This window comes from Patagioenas fasciata, chromosome 5, assembly GCF_037038585.1.
Source record: "Patagioenas fasciata isolate bPatFas1 chromosome 5, bPatFas1.hap1, whole genome shotgun sequence".
NCBI lineage: Eukaryota > Metazoa > Chordata > Aves > Columbiformes > Columbidae > Patagioenas > Patagioenas fasciata.
In genome coordinates this window covers 28,030,284-28,044,288 of record NC_092524.1, presented here as the reverse complement: position 1 = coordinate 28,044,288, position 14,005 = coordinate 28,030,284, and the positions used below count along the sequence as shown (strand labels likewise).

Genomic DNA, 14,005 nt, shown 5'->3' with positions numbered 1-14,005 from the left:
ACAGACATGTTTCAGGTAAAACCAGATAAGTTGCTGTTCTCCATCACACAACATGCCTACAGATCTGTCCCAATGGAGCTTTCATGAGAGCTTATTTTCAGGAGAACAACAGGATCACCCTAAAGGAGGGGCAGGGCAGTAAGAACAATACAAGCACTACAATTGCAAGTCTCAGAGTAAACTCTTTATTCAAAAACCTGTCTGGTTATAGACAGCAGCTACCAGAAAAATGCGTAAAAAAAAAAGTGCTATTTCAAAGGCCGGTTGATTCCTTAACTCAAAGCAAAGCTGACTCCTGCTCAGAGGTACCAGACTTGAAGCGGAATGCCATCAGTTTTATTCTGATTTGTCTCTGTGGATTCACTTTATGGAGTTAATCATCATAAGAGGCATTTCATACTGGGATGCATACAGACAATATTATATACCATCATCAGATATTCAAGAAAAGACTCTATCCTCTTTCATTTGGACACCTTTCTACATCTGTATTAGGTCAGATGATTCAACTTTATGTTGCTCTTAAGATGAGAAACCACAAACCTTACACCAAATGTGTTCAGTTTTGTGACTTACTTTCAGCAACCATAAACTTGATGATTATTTTGTTATTATTTAAATAATCTGATTATTTTGTTATTTAAATAATCCCAAACTACTGATTCTGGACCTGTGTTTTGTAATTGGTAAAATCCCATGAGTTTGAAAAAACAGATCTAAGCACAGATTAGTCTGTCTCAAAAGACACAAACTCTTCAGACAAAGCTACAAGTATTATATAACGACCAGTATTATCTCTTATCTTCTGTGTGGTCCTAATGGAGGAACAAAGGGGTAGGAAGAGCAAAGTACAGAGCACCAGTAATTTAGGAAATAAGTTACGTGTTTTACAACACCCACAATGCCTGGAGACCAATGCCCTCTAACTGGTATGTCCATACACAGAGGTCAACCACCAGTTCTCTAAAAATAACTTGAAAATGTTCCTGGATTTCTTAATCCAACTTTAGCTCTTTGCGTCCTGATGAGTAACATATGGAGAGACAGGATATCCTGCACTTCAAAGACAAATTTGATTTTCTTTCTGATAGAGACATAACTAAATCCTTTCCAACATATCTGTGAAAACTGTAGCAAATGTCTGACCACAGCAGAAAAAAAACATTTTCTCTAGACAATATCAAAACTCATCTCTCCTTCGTTGCCTACAGCCTAAAGCACATCTTAACTATTTCTGCCATAGCAAAGGTGATTCATCAGAACAGCAACAATCGCCACATTTTGAGCATGATAGTGCTGCTTAACACAGCAGTTACAGGTCAACTGTCCTCACAAGTGAACTGAAACTCTTAAGACACACAGTTCCAGAAAGTCCGATCTATTTGTTTTGTACTCCTCTGACCACACACCAAATCACTCCAACTTGCTAAACCAGGGAAAGAACTAATTGATCACAAAAGAGCTTTTTTGTTGGGTTGTCAAGCTGACTTTGCATACCATGCAGTCAAACTATCACGAGAAGCAAGCATAACCAAAGGACACAGGACTACTCAATTGGAATCTGAATAAGGGGGAATTGTCTCAGCTGCCTCATGAAACTACCCACTTGCTGGACTTCAGAGCCATTAAAAAAATTGCAACGCAAGATCCTTGCATTTGGCTCAAAGCATTTTCATAGTAGACTGTTCCCATTCTGCTGCACATAAGCAAATTTATCTCAGCCCACAGAGAGTTGTTCCATTAATATGCACCTTTAGGGTTTCATGTACTACAGAGTACTTAAGATTTGTTCTGGTCAAGAAATTACTATGAAGACACGCATTTCTACTTTGTAGTTTGTCATGTTTCTAAAATCATTAAACCACAGATGGAGCTGAAGAAGCCTATTGACTTCGTACTCACAGTCCTAAATTGTTAATGCTCCCAAACCCCTTTAGCAGTAAAAAGGCAGGAAGAATTTATGGTTCAAGGAACAGTGCTCACTGCAAGTGGAAAACGACTACCTTCATAACTGAAAGTAAAACCAGCTTCTCCCTAACCTTTGAAAGGAATCTCCAATAGGCAACTGAGGGATACCAACTGTAGTTGGTTCATACCTGCAGCTATGCAACTTCCTCTAGTCGTTCCAGTCTTCACTCTAAAAGGAATAAAAAAACCAGACATTGAGTATCCCAGAGATAAAATCAGATAATAACAATCATTACAACATGAACTCCATCTTGTAAAACACTGAGGACTGTGAAAGTGAAGCATATTTCTAATAACAGAGGTCATAATGAGGTGGTAACAATCCTCATCAGACTCGAAGATGTACATTTCAAAAATACAGAGAATAAATGAAAGGTGCAAAAGAAAGGACTGCAAACAAAACATGGCTGAAAACAGAAGTCTTATGGCTTCCTAATAACATTCAGTGGACTTATCCTACCCGTCTGGCTTTTTGGCTTTCATGACAGAAGCAGAGTTATCAGCAGCAGTACCCACAATCGTAGCTCCTACATTACTTTATTTTGACAGCTGCAGCACCAACAGATGACAATGAACCTGCAGATGGGAACTCTGACATACAATAGCACAGACGGAAATGTATGAAAATGCTCTGAATTAGGGAATGCAAAGAACAACACAAGGAAAAATGTTATTTTGCATTTGCATGATGATACACAAATCAACCAGGAATCATCCAGACTTTCTGTACTATCAGTTCACAAGTAGGGGCCGCAACTCTGTGATTCAGGGTTCTCTTTCTGCAGATTCAGTAACCGACCCACGACAAAAGCTAGTATATATTTAAAAACAAACATTGGATTTTTAATTTTTTAAATTTTTTTAAAATAATTTCTTCTCTGCTTCCTCCTAGGCTATTTTTCAGAACTACACTCAGGGTTGTCCAGCAGCATTTTACAGAAAATCCAAATCCATTTACTTATCTGTAGGTAACAAACTAAAAACTGCATCCATCTGCAATAAGAGTATTGGAGTTCCCACATTTTCAGTGCTTTGAAGGTTCCTTCATAACCTTTGTTCTATATTCCTTGAGAAGTGTGCATAAGTGACACATATCCTCTTCTAACTTGTCTCGTAATATACTTGTATATTTATCACCTGTACTTATGTCCTCTTTTCCAGAGGAAAATCTCTTGAGAATTTTTTATCCCTATTTTATAGCAATTTTCAATTGTTCTAATTTCTTCCTAATTTGTTAAATTAATAGATTATACCCTCTAAAGGAACACAGAATCCTAAACACAAAAAAACCCCTTTCCTTAAAATACTAGCTAAGAACAACAAAAATCGATCCATAAATCCTGAGAAACATAACTCAGTTATCTGAAACGTAATTTTTAAATTGCATTTTTCAAAATTACGAATTTATATTTTCTAGAATATTACTAAATCTTGACTATCAGTCAGGGAATGCTTTACATACTGATTTTGTTCTGTTTCACAATAACATTCTGGATTATGAAGTTCCTACTGGTGATTCAGGCAAATACATTAACCCGAGGACACTTTCTTCTACCTCACCTACATTCCTTTCCCTTTTTGAAGTTTAATTAAAGAATATTTGTTTATGGCCAAAAAATGGTCTCAGATTCCTGCTAACATGTCTGGCTTCAAAATTTTTGTTTTCTTCCTTTTAAACCCAATCTTTGCCAGATATTTAAGCCCTATGGAAGTTGTCATAAATGCGAAGTTATATTTCTGTGATAATCAGCTTTCCGAAAAAACTGAAATAGACAGCTCATTGATCTTGTAAATGCTTAAGAATATACTTGTAAACAATTTTTTAATGTTAAAAAGAAAGTCTTCCCTTCCCACATGTAACTATGTAACACTCTAAAGAATTAATTTAAAAACTTCAAAGGAACCTAGAGTACAGCTAACATAGCCAGAGGAACCCATAACTCTTAGATACCTTTGGGAAAAAAATACACCTCAAGGAATCAAAGGCAAAATCCAAAACCATAAACACTTTGAAAAGCAAGCAGCAAATCTGACAACCACCTGTAGAAAGCCTGGGAGAATACTCTTAAATCACAAATGTTTCTCAAAACAAAATTGGTTTAGTATGGTTCATTTAATTGCATGCAGAACATAAATACACCAAATACTTCATCCAAGTTTATACATCAGACAAACCTAGCCCAAAGGATAAGGAATCTGACAACTGTATTTCTTCTAGGAAGAAATCAGGACTTGGATACTTCAGACCAAGTTATACACAGCCAGCATTCTGCCAGCAATCTGTGCAGCATAGCAACTTCTGTAACTAACTGACATGGCAGAGAGATCCTGTGCAAACTGCAGATTCACCCCAGCCCAGCATTACACACTGATAGCGGACTGTTTACATAGTTGCATGAGTGTAGGTTCTTAGTGGGGACAGCAAAATAATTAACCAGTGTGAACTGGGATATCTCATCACAGCTTTTGCAAAGAAGATTTTTCCTGAAAATGCCCCCATGACTGAAGGGCTGCATCCAAGTGCAGATGTCAATTCCAACTCATGTACAAAGCTGGGAAGAACTGTGACACCACCTGACAATTCCATGTAGAAAAATGAAGGTTTAACACGTAGATTTAACACTTAGCCCTGCCAGATCTAAGAGTGACAAAATACACTCTCACTGATGAACAAACAGTTGTAACTTCTGGTATGCAATATAATATAAACAGCCCTGCAGCTGGTAATGAAAACAAGTGGCTCCAGCCACTAAGTACTAGGCAACGGATATGAGCCCAATAAATCTACTGATATTGCTTTGATACTTAATGGCAAAACTTCAGTCTCACCAGCACCCATGACCATCTGTAAGAAATACTGGATCATTTAATGGATCCTGATCAATGCAATTACTGTCACAGTCAGCACTTGCCTAGACCAGTTAGTTCTGATTTCTCATCGCAGTTTCCAGGAATTAATGTTTGTGGGATGTCAAGATTACTACTGACAATTAAAGAGGCTAAGAGATAAAATATACCACGTAGCTCAACCTCAGATATATCCTGGCATCAACAGTCTGTCACATAAATCAACATTCAGTCTGGATTCACTGTTGATTTACACACTTTTATGTACCAATATGGCCAATAATAAAAACTTGGAGATACAAAAATAACTGTTTCTCTGGAGGTAGTGCACGAGGGAGATAATGATGCAGAGAGCGAAGGAGCAAGTGTACTAGATAAATCAAATTACAAATAGAGAGGCCTATACAAATCAGATGAAGTTTCAATTACTGTACAGCTTAGGCCACAACCCACAGAAAGTGTCACTTTCTAGTAAATATTACTTATGAGACAGCAAGACAGAGATAGCGACCAGAAATTCCTATAGTGCCAAAACCTTACCAAGGAAGCTGCTGTAATTTCTTATCTGAGAAATGCCCATCTTCTACTGCAATCTTTACACCACCCAAACCTCTCAGCACCAGAAGCTACTTGCTCAATGCAAGGCAGCAGCCCCCAGTCACCGTGCCTGCTCACTTCATTTTTGCAGATGCCGTCAAACACCGTTTTCCTCAGTGTTGTCACGACAAGTACTAACACACATACAGGTTAGCAAACAACCTGTACAGTAAGCAGACCAGTTGAATTACTGATGACAGTATGTTTGACTATCAGAATGTTTGTTCAGTTGAAGATACAATAGGAAGAACAGAATGAAAAACAGAAGAGGTGCACATTTTAGGACCACTGCAGATTAAGATAAAAAAAGAGAAAACATTTTAAATGCCATGCTTCAAGTTACTGTAAACAGAAGATCATAAAATATTTAAGATTTGGGATGTAGACCAATCTACAATGTCTGTTCCATGCCCAGTCAGCAATTACAGCTTAAACATTCCCAAGATCAACTATTAGCCTTACAACCCATAACGAAAGAGACACTTTGAGAATGCAAAACAATTCTATGGTCTACTGGGACTGGGGCCTAGAAGACATGAGCTCTAATTATGGGATTGAACAGCATTGGACAAGTCACTTTATGGTCCTCAGAGTTTCCATTTGTACAGTATTATCACCTTATTTGTTTTCTTCGTGAAAAGATATTTTAGGAACTAGTGACAGAATGTACTACATAGGAGTCAGACAGTACCATCACACTGTTGCAACTGCACCTCAGCTGAAAACCTAGCAAACAACTTTATAAAAGAAGTTTCCACTAAACATTTGTCTGCTAATAAAAAAGAATCTAACAAACGAAAGATTTAAGCTTGCTATATCCTTCCAGATTATGGCATTAAGGAACTCTCAAAATATCTTAAGAGTTGCAAATGTAGATGGAATGCAGCAATGTAAGCTTTTACTTTCTGAATGAGGATACAAAATATTCAGAAAACACACATTCATGTTTTGCTTTATGGACACAGTACATGCCAGAGAAAGACCTACCAAATGTAGCACAGAGTTTAATGTCTTTTGGGTAAAAGACTGAGGGTATAGGAAACAGAAACAATATTCCTAGTTTAACCATTAAGCCTACTTCTAGCAGGAACACCACCAGCTGAACTTTAATCATCTCACCCATCTCAGCCAAAAGATTAAAATACTACCACTATCACCTATCATTAAAGGCAAGATAAAAAAATCTCAGTGGGAAAATCGACCCTGTGCAGTGTTTAGACAGACACCGCTTGCATAGCTCTGCATTAAAGTAAGTTTTTTTATAATGGTATCAAGGTACTTACACATTTCTTTCTTTTCATTGCACAAAAGGAAATAGTTCAAATCCAAACAAGGAAGATGTATTGCAGGTCTTCCCACACAGACTCTCAAATGCAATCACTGTTCTGTACTATTACACCTAAATTACGAAAAGAAGACAGAGTGTATATGACCATTACCAGCATTTACTGCCGGCTTCAGAGGGAAAATAATTCTGAGGTGTCCCAATTTTCAAATGTCAGAATCAAACTGGATAGAAAATTCTGAAGACGTGTGAAATTCTGCATCTGCAAATGTTTAAGTATAAACATTTATATTTTATTTCAAAGAAGCACAACTAAGAAAGATTGATTTACCTTAAGCTTGTATGTGTCTCTTGCTTGGCTTATGTTAGACAAATACTTGCCATGAACTCTACTGTACAGAATCTGCCATTGCCACACCTGCAAACCAAAGAGTAAAAATGTGCACACTTTTTGTTTCTTTTTGTTGTTTTTGTTTTGTTTTTCCTCTGGTAATAGGTCAAAAGGTCAAATCCTTTGCAGAAGTAAATGGATACAAGCCTCAAATCACACTAGTTTACATTTGCAAAGAACTGGAGTCAATACTCTTTTAAAGAAATGAATATTGATACAAATCACTTTCAACAGCAAATAATTTTCATTAACACTTCAAGAGATTTAATATTGGGTGTGTAGAACTGAAGCTTTAAAAAAATATTTTGTACTATTTCTTTTTATTCACCAGAGGCAAACACTGGCATTGCTGTAGGAACATTAACTTAGGAATGTCCTGACTTTTGATCAAAACCACAACTGAAATCTAACAATTTCACTGCAAGCAGTTCCTCCTAAGCTTCTGCTCAAGCTCTCCGAAGGTTTCTCATTTGTCGTCATTTGCAGCATTTTTTTTTTTTTTTTCAACATTTACCCCTCTCTTCAATATCTTTATATAGTATCTGAAGCATACAACCCCCTGTAAATAATACAGAAAAATCCAGAAAAAAATTCTGGGTTAATTTACAACTTAATACCTACTGAAAACACACCAACACATAAACACATGCAGCACTTTGAAGCATTATTTTTGTCTGAATACCATTTAGAAATGTAATGCCACAGTTAAGATGAACTTTTCTCCATCTGAAGAAGCTTAACTTCCATTCTCAGCTACAAATATCTAAGGATGACTAACAGAATGTCTTTCCTACTGATATCAGCAGCCTTTTACTCCACAAACTACTCTCATGGCTCATTTTGTGACCCTGAAACACCCCCTCCAAGCTGCTTGCCTGTGGTGATTCATGCTCACTGCCTCTCATGCCAGCACAGCTTCGCTTGCTTCTCTCTCTTTCCAAGGCCTCCGAAATAAGGCTGGATCCGTCACCTGATCTTAGACTTTAGCTGGGTGGGGGGAGAAAGGAGTGGGAAGGATCAAGAGTGTCAACGCACTTTGCCAAGAACTAGAGATTCAGTACTTGCTCGTAGTTTTATGCACGTATTTTCAGACACTCTTCACTTACACACTTCTCCATCAATTCTTCACATTCACTTTTCCTGGAAGGCACAGTATGACATCAGCTGGTTTCCACTGCTAGCCAGAGGAGACTCCAGAAACTTCATGACAAAAACAAGTGCTATAAATACAGTTTTGGCTGCATGAAGATTCAGACATAAAATCCGCCTATACATCTTGCTGCATTCTCGGGGTTTCTATACCTCAGACCTAGATTCTGGAGGTACCTTATACTTCCTGAATCAAAACCTCACATGTAACAGTCTACATGGCACATCATCTTCTATCTGTTCTCACATCAAGAAAGCTCACCAGTTTCTTCACAAACAGCAGGCCTCTCTGCACAGCAGCAAATGCCACATATATGGTTTGTTCAGCCTCAAGAAGAGGAGACTGAGGGGAGACCTCAACACAGCCTACAGCTTGCTCACAAAAGGAGCAGGAGGGGCAGGCGCCAAACTCTTCTCTTTAGTGATCAATGACAGAACCCCAAGAGAATGGCAGGAAGATGTGCCAGGGGAGGTTCAGGTTGGATATTAGGAAAAGGGGTTCTTCACCCAGAGGGTGGTGGAGCACTGGAACAGGCTCCGCAGGGAGGCAGCCATGGCCCCAAACCTGACAGTGTTCAAGAAGAGACTGGACAACACCCTCAGACACACGGAGTGAACTGTGGGTTTGTTATATGCAGGGACAGGAGTTGGACTCTGAGATCCTTGTGTGTCCCTTCCAACTCAGAACATTGTAGGACTCTATGATATAAAATATTCCATTCATAAAGAAATATGGTATGACAACATTTAGTATCTCCCAGTCTAGAACCAAATGGTATGTGCCACAGCAGCTAACACAAGCAAACAATTCTTACTTCACTTTCTTGGGTTACATTACTAGAGATGACTGGATATAAGCTCTCCATAAAGATTAGATAGAAACGGGGCAGAAATACACAGGCATAGATCAAGATATTCCTATTGTAGATCTAGTTTAAACCAATGCTCCTGCCAAAAGAACAGAGCACAACTCTTTTCTCACCAGCTATCCATCCGTATCTCTGAATAACAAGCCTGAGGAAGGAGATGATCCAGGTGTGATCTAGCCTACCAACAACAGCAAAATAACAGTTTTAACTCAGAAATGTCCCCTGATTCAATTCACTGTATAATGACACAGATGCTCTTGGCAGTACAAATGAAAGGGGAAACGCATGAAAGATGGAACAGGCCTCTTTCAGAGCAATACTGGCATATGCTCATTCAAATTAATTGTGAAACTACATCATCAGATTTAGATGCTGAATTTCACATAATTAGATCGCTACTGATTACTTCCTTTTGGAGGTCCGTGGTGATACATCCACTACTTCTGTTATGAAAACACTGTACTTCTAAGAATCGTGTGCATTTTCTTCCATACATTCACTTTTATTGTACCGATTTTTTGTCAATGGACTGCCTCCAATATTTAAAGACCTGTCACTCCCTATCCTTGATCAAATTATATGATTCAGCTTTTTAAAACAGTAAGTAAATCCTTTTCAACTTTCACTTTTCACTTACTCTTCCTGGAGTTTAATACCTGTAATTGGTTTTCAAAAGCAGTTGTAAGTTTAACTAACTTCAGATGAACAACTGGACTCGATTTCAAATTCCTGTAATCTTCCCACATATCCATCCTTAACCTAACTGTATTATTCAACTGCACAACTATGACTTTAAAAAAGAAGAGGAATTGTTTTCTTAAAGAATAAAAGCAACAAAGAAGAAAATTTTTTGAAAATACACTTTCCTGTGGAATTTCAGGACCTTCAAAGGATGTCAGACAAAAGTTAATTTCTCACTTGTCTCCAACCTCGATGAAAGCTTTTCTCCTAACAGGATACTAATGCAGTCAATCCAGAATGAATTACTAGGTGTTCTCCCTTAAAGTATATATGGTAAATATGACTTCCTGTCCTTATGCATCTAAAACATTATATTTTGCTGCATGAATAACTTAAACTCCTGGAAAGAGGCAGAACACTAAGTTACTCTTTTTGCACTAGTGGGCAATAGGGCAAGACAAATTTACTACCTACATAGCTCAAAGCATCTGCCTTCCGAGAAACAAAACTGACAGCTTAGGTCTGAACAACCTTACCTCTTACATATTGCTTTTAAGAAGATTTTTATAAAATAAAAGACTTAAAGCTCCTCGTACCATTCTATAACTTGGCTTTATCTTTCACCTGCTCAATGCACTTGGTGAACAAATATTTCCTCAGTGTTCTACTGATTCATCATTACATCTTTCACAGAACAGACAAACAAGATTTTTTAAACATGCAATAGTTCACTTTCAAGAGGCCTTTGAAACTGCCTAACCATATTCCTGCTATAAGACTACAAGCAAAATTTAAGTATGAGACCAGAAAACACTTCAAAGTAGTGGAATTGTACAACCCTGGTCACTGGCATTAAGTGATACCAAGCTTTGATTTTAATTGGCATTGTAAACTCAGAAACAATTTTGATTATGTTTTTGCCAGTTTGCTCTGGCTAGTATAAATGAAAGGATTTCAACTGGGGAATCAGGAAGTGGAAAACTGGGAAGGAAGAAAGGCAGGCAGCGGGCTTTAAGAGGATGTGAGAACTGGGAAATGTATCAGGGCACTTCAGACAACAAAATTAATGTCTCAGAAGCTGCCTATTTACAATTAATTCCATAGGTTTTCCACATGAAGATGGAACAACTACTGCAGTGTGTGCTCATTAAACAAAGAATGATTAGAAAACAGTTAGACAACAAAGCTGAGTTCAAGTAGTTCAAGAATGAGATGACCTTCTGTCCCACATCAATCACAGTTCCCTGACTGCAGACACAGTGTGACACAGAAATTGCCAGGCAGCTGAGATCCCCCAATTTGCCTCCACAATTCACTTATTCCAAATTCAAGATACACATAGTCTTCTCTGGAAGAAATACATTGAAGACATTGCAGTGGTAGGAAAGAAAAATAATTCATACTGAGTTTATGGAACATTGTCCTCAAGAATGATTGTAGCAACATGCTACCTTCTGTTTCACAAGGAAAACAGTTTCCCTTGCTCAAATTCAAGAAATCAAAGGTCTGGACCCTATTTGCATAGATATTAAAAAGGCAGCAAAATTTGTAAGTAGACAACATCCCCTAAAAGACAGAAAAAAATACCCTATAACCTATTTCCTTCTCTCTCAAAAAAATTATTGTCAATGTTAATGGTGGATCCAGTTGCTGTGACTACTTTAAGCATCTTTCTGATATTCAAAGAAAATCATAACAGTTCACTACAGCCTCAGAAGCCAGACTTTCTGCACTATTTGTTTGCCTGATCTACTACTAAAGAAAAGCAATTGTGAATAGTCATCCCAATGCGTGCAGGGCCTTAAAAAAAATCTGTGCAAACACACAGCCAGGGAAGTCCCCATTACAAGTTTCCAGCTCTTCCTAACAAGGTATTTCCTACAACCCCATCCCTCATCACCAACTGCTTATTCCAAACAAGGCTGGCCAGGGTCTAGCTCCTCATTAATCCCTGTTGCCCATAACAAGTAAAGACAGTACTCAGTTCTCCCAGGACAGGATCTAGCTTTCATTAATCTTCACAGCAGACAGTGACAATCGACTTTTTATGGAAAGATATAGGCCCTGGCTAATCACTCCCCAAAGCAGGCAAGGACATTAAAATCCTCATCCCAGAAGACAGCAGCTCTTTCGCAGGTTAAAACTGCATCTTTCTGATGCTGCTGCTGCCCACTATATACTGTCCCTGCGAGATAACTGCTTTTCCTTCTCCACTCCTGCTCCCTTGATTCCCAACTTGGATGAACTCCATTTTACAGAAAAAGAAAACATCCACAAACAGATCACCTTTCACTTGGAATGCCAGTCCTCCCCAGAGACGCAGAGACAGACACACAGATGGATGGAACAACAGAGAGTGTAAGCCCTGGCTCTCAATTCTGCTCAGCAAATGCCGAATGCACAGAGGGCCAGCCACACCGCCTAGTGAGCTCGCATGCTGCTGCTGTACAAATATAGAAAGCAGAAAGTGGAACAACCGTTTCAGCAGAAGAGATTCTGCTCAGCTACCCAAGAGGGAGGAGCAGGGAGCTGAACCAGCCGAACTTCTTTACCCATACATGGTCTCTTGAAAGAGACCATTGCTAAGACAAGTTCCTTTACACACACACACACCCTCACTCACTGACACACCGTGCAGAGGAAGAAAAGAATTAAAGTGAACAAGCTTAAAGGAGTTACTGTTTTGAAATGAGTTCCAAGTCCATTTTGATTGAGCCCACCTTAATAATGCAGAAATGACCACCACAATTCATCTAACAGAATCTGGGCAGCAACTCAGACACAAGACAAAAAATCCACCTTTCAGGGAATGCCCACATCCACCAGCATTTCAAGAACTACTGAACTGGCCAGGTCATACTTGTTGCTTCTGGACACACACATCCACACACTAAACTCTTGGTTCAACCTTCCCTCCACACCCCAAATTAAATTATAACACTATTTTTAAACCTCTCTCCGTTTTTAAATATTTCCCTAAATCAGCAAGTGTGACCTTTCCCATTGGTTGATACAAACTACTATGGTGACCTGCCATATGTCTGCTTTCCCAGCAGTCCTTTAACACCAAACACAAATGAACTTTTTTCTATGCATTCTTCTTAAAAACAGAAGAAATACACATCCATGCAGCATCTCCTCCTCCCTTCCCCTCTTCTCATGTACTGGCATGGAAAGAGAGTAAAATCAGTGTAACTGAAAACCTGAATCCCTAGGTATTCAAAGCAAAAAAAAAGTGGTATGGTTCCTGATTTTTTAGCACACAAGTATGACAGTCTGCAAACTTGAAAACAGTTTCATTTATATATAAATCTATCATAAGACAGATTTATTATCCTATGCTGCTGCCTATTTCTTATACTTAGTGTATCCCACATTTATGTGATGATACATACCTATCTTACAGAAGTTACCAGAAATGTTCTGTCACAAAAATAAGGGTAAGTTGCAACTTTCAGCTATACCAGGAAAGCAGTAACCAGTTCAGAATTAGAAGAGGTGCACTAGTCGCATAGTTCTGTTAATACGACTTGCAAGTACATATAAAAGTACTAGTGTTCAAACCAACAATCTCAATATATCTCAAATTTCTTGTGACTGATATAATGGTTTAGGTTCCCTGAAAATTCTGGAAGATATTGGTTTACCCAGAATTAGCTCTATGCCTAAGAATATCCCGAATTATCTTCCTCACAAAAATGATCAAGAATATGTATCCTAATACCACTCCCCTGAAAGCAGTCATGAAATGACTATTAAACTTAGTCTTGAATGAAGTGAAAAATACCTTAAAATCCAAAGAAATTCTAAAGCAAATTCTGCAGCAGAGAATTAGTGTCACACTGTGAAATACAGACAGTACCACCTACTGCTAGTCTTTGATAGTGATCAAATTCTGGCACTGAATGTACAATCCAAAATGTAATATGGGTGGCCTTACTCCATAAATATCAAAATATTCTTACTTTTTCTAAGTCACCAAGCATATGATCACAGGTTTCTGAGCAGTCAAAACTATGCTTTAGAGAATATACAACACCTTTTATCCCTCCAAAGATTTTGCATATCAATAATTTTCAATGGTAAATTCCAGTATCACTTACAACTGCGCAAGGACACTGCTTCACTTGTGAATTCTGTGACATGCTGTACAGTCATAACACAATGACAGGCAAGACAAAAAACCGAGAAGTTGACCAGTCATCAAGGTGTATGTTT

General features: G+C 38.2%; 1 protein-coding gene across 13 annotated transcripts in view; it reads right to left on the bottom strand.

Moving 5' to 3' along the window:
* The window catches only part of CELF1 (CUGBP Elav-like family member 1), a 61,404-nt gene that overhangs the window by 41,246 nt on the left and 6,153 nt on the right, over window positions 1-14,005 (bottom strand). The window contains exons 2-3 of one of the 13 annotated variants that reach the window (XM_071809123.1): window positions 7,029-7,115; window positions 2,097-2,137 (exon numbers count right to left, since the gene is read on the bottom strand). The exons of 9 other annotated variants lie outside the window; for them this stretch is intronic. The gene's annotated coding sequence lies outside the window, so the exon portion shown is untranslated. Of the gene's footprint in view, window positions 1-2,039; window positions 2,062-2,096; window positions 2,138-7,028; window positions 7,116-12,073; window positions 12,124-14,005 lie in introns of those variants that run through there. 3 more of the 13 variants (XM_071809124.1, XM_065838758.2, XM_071809122.1) reach the window with 3 other exon arrangements.